The following is an 8,199-nucleotide window of genomic DNA, read 5'->3' on the forward strand; positions in this document are numbered from 1 at the left end:
TGTACGGGCAGAATGCAGGTTTTTCCCAAAAATCCCATTTTTCCTCAATTCACTCCCCAAATTAGTTTACAGATATGCAATGAAATGTTTTATGCACTCAGAACCCATTTCTAACCCCAATTCAACGATTCCTACACTCAGAACCCATTAATCAACAAAAACCTAACTTCTCTCACATAAAGCTGTTAGAACAAAATCAGAATTCAGAACCTATAAGATTGCGGTAAACCTCACCCTTACCTTAGAATTGCAGAAATAACACAGCAGAAATCGGTTCCTAAGTTCCTCTCCCTTGCTCTTGGCTTTCTCCCAAACTTGTCTGTTTTCACGTAAAACGTTTCTCTGGTTTTTCCTTTCTTAACTCCCAACTTGTAACTCCCCTAATTAGCAAATAACTCCCCACTAACTATATTAATTATAACATAACCCCCCAAACTCTAATTAATTATATTCTCCACTTATTATAATTATTTAATAAAATAAATCATATAATAAATATATATACACCACATAAATCACCAAAAACCATATAAATGACACCACATAATCAAAAATAATTAAATAATGATTAGAGCGTTACATTAGCCGTGGTCGTGAGTGGACTCTCTCACGTGTGTCTTAGGTGCTCTGATACGTAACAGGATGGGAATTTTGTTATTGCTTTTCTATTCCTTACGTATTGCTTTTGAAGATTTATGACTATGTTTTTAGGTTGGATTTCATGAGATATTTATGATGAGGCCTTTGTGCCAAAGACAGTTTTAGATGTTGAAGAAATTCCGCTGCGACGTATTAAATATTATGTTATTGAATTTTGAAGGATAAATAGTATTTTATCCCGTTATGATTTTATGAAAAGAAGTGTGACATTCCGTTTATGTTGGAAACTCTGATTTATATATGAAATTTTTACTTTGGGAAAACGGGGTGTTACACTTAGGGGGCCAATCTGAGCTTTGTAAAATGATTCTTTCAACTTGTTTAACATCTGTTTGATCCTCTAAACTTACTGGAACACGTTTTGCTCATTCAAATTTGAAATTCTTCAATTGGTTTGAAACTTGGGATTTTTGGGAATTGTCGGATTTTGTCGAAACGAACTTATGTGAATTAACTACGGTTACAAGTTGAGCCTACAGTTCCTATAGACTTAAACAAGGCATGTAATGTTAGTTAAATTTTCTTAATCATGTCAATAGTTTGTAAGTGGCTTAAGTTATTGACTACATGATTGATTAAGATTATTTTTGTGAGTTTTCAAACTTGGATAAGTTATTTATTCGGGAATTATCAATGTTGACCATTTGTCATTTGATATGAATTTTTATCGGAAATTGATTCTTTTAGCCAAGTGCCTATAATCTTTCGTGACCAAATTCGTGTGGCTAAATGAAGATGTGTGATGAATTGTAGATGTTGGATATGATAGTCATGTTGAGTCTTGTAGTTGTAAAAGGGTTGAGCTCTTTTACTTCGGAGATTATGTAAGACGGGTGTGAAATCTTATATACGATGTGTTGATGCATCGAAGGTGACGACCTAGAGGTGATTCGGTACCACATGCATCTGTGTTATGATTAGGGACATATCATTGTTGCATGAGTCCTATATGTGAAATAATTGACATACTTGTGGTTGTGAATATTTGGGTGTGATATTTGATTTATCATTATTTATATTGGTTGAGATTAAATATTCATGTCAATTACGTAGAACTTGAATTGAATTATTCATGTCATTTATTTTGGAATGGAATTGTTTTATTCATGTATAACTGTTATATGGATTATGATGATGTAACGCTTAACCCCAGTGGTTTTTGACCGCCTCCCTGTCTGTACGGATGGGTAGACACTGTGCAGGATTAGTTGCTCTGGTGAGTTGATTGATGCTTGGGTGGATATTGGGAGCTATATCCGGTATCGGTATTTGTAGAGTCTAGGATGGCTCTTATCTAGGCGTCTATTAGATTTCCTAGATTTATCTGTTTGGATTATTTATTCATGTTGGAGATTTACCCATTATTGGGATTTGGTGACTATTTATGTTGATGTATTTTTGACATCATGACATGTATGCTTTTGAATTATATGGTTTATATATAATCTGCTGCGACTGTTGAGATTTATATGCATGCATGTTGTTTTGGAATTTTGTTTGATGATGTAACGTCTATTTCTTGAATATATGCCTTATTCGCTTGTTTTATCGCTTTAATAGAAATAGGGCATTACAAATTTGGCAAGAGAGTCATTGAGAAATTCAGTTTCATTCTATAGCTCTTGGAGTTGCTTGGATTGATTCATAACATAACTTTCCATTAAAAGTTCCAAGCTAGATTTCGGAGGGACTCTCTGTTTGTTTGCATAACTAGGTGGTGTTGTTTGTCCATAGGAATTCTGAGGAGTTTTTATAAAAATTTTGATTTTGCCTCATTCTTTGGTTGTATTGAGCATAATTCGTTTGTTCAACATCTTCAATAGAACTACCTAGTTGGCAATCAACTTCAATATGGGAAAATACACCACAAACTTCACAAGGAGGTGAAACAGGGGCAGGGCTGACAGCACTAGTATTCATTTTGTCAAATTTTAGTGTGAGTACGTCAACCTTAGTAGCTAGATGATCAAGGGAAGAGATTTCATACATACCTGCCTCATTTTCTAAATGGTGAAAAAGAATTGATAGCTCTCTCATTAGTCCACTTATAATGATTTTGGGCCATGTCCAGATCATATACTTTTCTTCACATCATGTTCCGCCAAAACCATATCATCTTCCTCTTCTCCATCAATGCACCTTAAAATAAGACCAAAAATAATTAACAGTTAGAGAGATGGATACGTTGTCATGCAATAAGTTGCCAAATTATCAGCCCTCGTATTAAAAATATTAAAAAACCAAAATAACATAGAACAAGTGCGATAGATTCAATGGACATACCGGTCTGAATCAATTGACAAATCACAAGGTTCAAAAACTTGTCAACTCAAAATGTAACTAATTATCTCTGGCTATGGCTTTCTTTCTCTTATAGCACATCCAACCAAATCCTAGGTGACTAGGCTTATTATTGTTCAAGTCCAATGGCTAGTCCATGCTTGTTCTATTTCATTGCTCACATCATATTCATCTTCCTGTTCTCTATCTATGACACCTCAAACACCTATCTTCAATCTTTCTAAATGGTGAAAAAGAATTGATAGCTCTCTCATTAGTCCACTTATAATGATTTTGGGCCATGTCCTCGATCAAGGCATATGTTGCTGTATAGTTCTTGTTCATTAAAGCTCCACCTGCAGCTGCATCAACAATCATCTTTGTGGTATATGATAAGATATTATATAAAGTGTGGACAATAAGCCACTTCTCTAAACCATGATGGGGACAAAGTTTAAGCATTTATTTGAAACGCTCCTACGCATCGTAGAGAGATTCCCCCTCTCTCTGAGTGAACCGTGTGATTTGATCCCTCAATTAACAGTTTTAGAAGGGGGAAAGAATCGTGCAAGGAATGCTTGCCTCATTTGGTCCCATAAAGTGATATAACCAACTTCAAATGAATGAAACCAAGCACTAGCTCTATCCCTTAAGGAAAAGGGAAAGAGGTGCAGCCTTACGGCCCCTTGGTTTTCCTTCAAGGTTCTATTGAGTCTTAAAAAAGTTGAAATATGCAGATTCAGATCCTCAGTGGGCGATCCGGAAAACTGGTTTTGCTGCACTAAGTTGAGGAGTGCATGCAAAATTTCAAAATTGTTACCCTCAACCGTTGGGTACACAATAATAGCATGTGGCTCTTCCGTAGAAGGGTTGCATACTCTTTGAGAGTGTGTTCCTCACCCATAACGTTATTATTTCGTGCTTCTCTCTTTCTTTTATGCAAGAGCCTTTCGATCTCGGGAGCAAATTCACCAAGATTTTTGCTTCTTCGCATAAAAGAATAAGAACCCAAGAAGTTAACTGTAAAAGAATGAAAGAAAGAAGAAGAAGAAAAAGAAAAATTCTAACTACTACTAAAAAGTTAATTAAATTACTTAACTCCCCGGCAGCGGCGCCAAAAACTTGATGGGGTAAATCCACAAGTGCACGGTTTACAGAAGTAGTAATAAAGAGTATCGTTCTGGCAGGGAGTTATGAATTTAATCAACTTCTATGAATCATTAGAAGAGAGTTTCAAGTGAAAATTTCGGATATTTAACGGTTTGAAAAAAATAATAAAAAGCGCCTTGGGATTATTGGTTCGTCATGGTGACAAATCCTTCACAAACCAAACCATAAATCTAGAATTTTATGTTGGACCTATTTTCTAAAGACAATTTTCTCTTTAGCCTATCACATCTCCTTTCTGTTTCAGTGAGTGTGTTTCTCTAGAAACCACGCCTATTCTCATGGTTGATTGCTATTGAAATCCTTGAAGCACATAAATTTATTGTCTCAAGGTTTGCTAGACTATTCACATATTTTGCAATCCTTGTCTAATTTCATTTGTTCCAATATCAAAACTTCATCTTTCGATACTTCGCTTGATATTTGTGATTATGAATTAACAACTATCAACCCTCGCCTTTCGATTTATTGATTTAATACTTGTTAATTCATTATAAAAACGATGAAATAGATTAGAAAATAGATTTACATAAATTTAGGGTTCGAGGCTTGGTTTGATAGGGATTATGTCATTAGACTTATCCAACAATCCCAAGACAAGAAGAGTCTACTCACTCATGTTCTTTATAGACATAAAAGAGAAGAAGAAGAAGAACATAAAATAAATAAAGGTTGAACTTTTATTCAAAGGTAAACAATTGTCACTATTAAATTCCAAGAACAAGAGATGATTGAATATGTTTGCTAGCTAAATAGTTTACAACTACTTAAGACCCAAGAAATACATCAGTAGAATGTTCCACAAGAAACTATGGGCTTTAGGTCAGAAATAAATTGGCACGGCCGTGGGGCTCGCGGCACGGCCGTGTGGCTCGAGGCACGGGCCGTGCCAACTCTCTGACTTGGTAGGGTTCATATTTTTGCACCAAATCTTTGTATTTTTAGCCCAAATTAGCTCCAAATCTCCTTTCTTTTGCTCCAAGACTAAATCTTTCAAATATTTGTTCCTGAAATTAAATAACTTGCAATTGAAGTAAAATAGTTCTAAAAATGAAATAAAAACATATAAAATCTAAACAACATAGACTCAAATAATATATTAAAAACACTAATTATTGACTCATCATAGTGCAATCTTTAATGATAGTTTTTCCTAAGTTTTGTAACTTGTTAACAATGTGAGTGAATCTCATTTACATGGAAAATATGATTTCATCATCTTGCATGTGAAATTACTAATATTGTTGTGTGAGAGTATTTATTTTTGATTTCTTGACATCTTTGATAACGTCTCATATTTCATTGGCCATTTTACAATGTGAAATTGAGTGATGCTCATTTACAGCATAGGTCATAGATGAGTATATTCCTTACATTCAAATCATATTGCACCTTCTTCTTGTCATAAGATGTCTAACAAGTCTTGGGCTTGTTTTGTATGACACCATTAACATCTATTTGCGGTTCAAATCTCCTATTTATGACGACATCTGAAACATACGTGTCAACCAATTGAATATGCACGCTCATGCATTCTTTTCAATAATCATAATTTTCCCTCTCAAAGATGGGAGCTCCATTGTACTCATCCGATGATTAAACCGCTAGTGAAAAACACCAAGGTCTTGATGCAACTTGTTGGCCAATATGACGAAAACAATAGAAGACTGGAGGATCGGGGTGGGGGTGGGGATAAATAGCCTTTTCAATTAAAAGTTTGTGAAAGAGCGGTTTTCAATAATCCTTTTGTGTCGAATGATAAGAGATAAATAATGTGATAATACTAATTCAATATGAAGAAGAAATTCAACTATGAATTGTATTATGATTAATCAAAATTCAATACACTAAAAATTTACAAAACTATAACTATCTAAAGCCAAAAAATTTGTTAAGCAAAAACACACTTCTTGAAAGATTAACATCTTTATATATGAATGAATTATTGACACATTGATTGCCAATCATTATCATATGGTAACTAAAAAATTCAATAAATTCATGTATCCAGATACAGAGTTGAAAGTAAAACGATAAGGGAAAGAAGAACACCAAGATTTATAGAGGTTCCCCCTTTTCGTCCTCTCTAGGGGCACTTCCTCTGTTCGTAGAAGCATATGTCTCTTATACGGGCTTCCACTATGATGAAAATGTTTACAAGTGTATGATTACAAAGATTCCTTCGATTCATAATCTTTTATGCCAAGCAGCTACACTAGGTCCAACCTTCAATACCTCTTGAAATCGGACAACCACAAGGTCTTCAAATCTATAGCTTGCATGCGATCCTTTGATCTTCCACTTTGAGAAATCGTCTTTGTTATGCCTCCGCTTCAATCCCCTTAAACCTTGAATGTTTGAGAAACAACCCCCATAATTACCTTTGGAGGTGAACAATACCTTCTTTTGCTTTATATGCTTGATACCCCACAAGATCCTTGAAAGAAACCAAACTTACAAGTCCCACAACACCCTAACTATCTAGATCTCAAATCCTACAAGAGTTCTTAGAAAAAAGTGTTTATTCTGAAGAAAGTTGTAGAAAAGGAAAGGTTGGAGATTTTATAGTATGTTTGCAAGTTGATTCAATGAGTGGGATAATGAGTGGATATGAGTATATATAGGCAAGTACGATATGAGCAAATTTGGCTTAAAATAAAACAGGAAAACCATGTTTAAATCGATTTAGACAATGATTGAATCGATTGAATAGTGCAAAATTGAAATCTAGACTGCATGAGGATTAAATAGATTCAGAAAAACTTTGAATCTATTCAAATGAATCTAAATTAAGCTAGAATAGATTCATAGAAACCTTGAATCGATTCAAATGATTCAAGATGAACATTGAATAGATTCAAAGAAACATTGAATCGATTAAAAATCAATTTTCATGAGTCAAATACCCAAGAGGTCGAAGGAATTTATTCAAAATATGCATTTCATATTGTGAATCGAACCAAAGTAGTAAAAATAAGATTTTGAACAATAAAATTGCCACCAAACATCACAACCTTTCTAACAATACACTTGAGTAAAGTATGTGATCTAAACTGAAATGGTGTTTTACAAAACTAATGACATCACTCAAAACATAGGTACTTTAATCAAAAAGATATAATAATTTTCACCCTCTTCTAGAATATCTCACCTTCGGTGATAAAGAGTGCCAATTATTTTACAATTAGATAACACATTTTCCCTCTTTATATTTTTCCCCTTATGTTATAAAATGTCAATATTGTATCGTTTATTTTTTCAATGAAATATGTATTTTTATGTTTGTTTGACGAAGATTTGAGTTTATTTATGTGTTTGATTTGTTTATAAAAAAAGATAAGAATGTTGACATTTTACAACATATATAAAAATTTATCGGAAAAAAAATAAAGAATGAAAAATATTACCTTATTATAATATAAAATATTAAATCGAAATTAAGACTTTTTTTCAGTAGTTTTTTGTTTCTTTTCTATTTGTTAGCTTCTTTTCCAAAAAAAAAAAAGTTAATAGCTTCTTTTCCCAAAAAAAAAAAGTTAAGGACGAATTGTGCAATTTTATCGTCTTTGAACGATAAATAAATAATAAGATTTTTGTCAACAAAAAAACTAAGATGTTGGGCTACAAAAACTCTTAAAATTGAATTAAAATAAAAAATATTCCTTAAAAAATAAAAAATATTCCTTTCACCTCTCAATTTTCAGCCTATATATATCTCAATTTTCAGCCTATATATATGTCTATTGTGGCTATTCCAACAAACACATCAAGAATTAGAGAAGAACTCTCTACCTCAATATATTCCTCCTCTTTATCTGAAAGAGCACCACCGCTTCATCTCCAAGGGTAAGGATTCTTCTTCTTTTAAACCATCATTTCATGTGTAAAACCATTAAATCCCTAATTTTATTTGAAACCATAACTAACCCATTACCGTTAAAATCCAACAAACAATCCGAATCATTTGGATTGACGGTTTTAAAATTTGCACACCAATCGGTTTATGTTTCAACATAAGAAAAGATAATTTTTATCTGAATACTAAAATTATTGTAAACGATCTCAACCATATACAGTAAGAAAACCTTAGTC

At 33.3% G+C, this 8,199-nt stretch overlaps 1 non-coding gene across 1 annotated transcript; it reads left to right on the plus strand.

Moving 5' to 3' along the window:
• The first annotated feature begins 3,373 nt into the window (after positions 1-3,373).
• Positions 3,374-3,480, plus strand: LOC112416115 (small nucleolar RNA R71). Its single transcript, XR_003006430.1, has one exon. It is a non-coding gene; the product is annotated as a small nucleolar RNA R71 (small nucleolar RNA).
• The last annotated feature ends 4,719 nt before the right edge of the window (positions 3,481-8,199 follow it).

The sequence above is a fragment of the Medicago truncatula genome, chromosome 6 (genome assembly GCF_003473485.1).
Source record: "Medicago truncatula cultivar Jemalong A17 chromosome 6, MtrunA17r5.0-ANR, whole genome shotgun sequence".
Lineage (NCBI taxonomy): Eukaryota > Viridiplantae > Streptophyta > Magnoliopsida > Fabales > Fabaceae > Medicago > Medicago truncatula.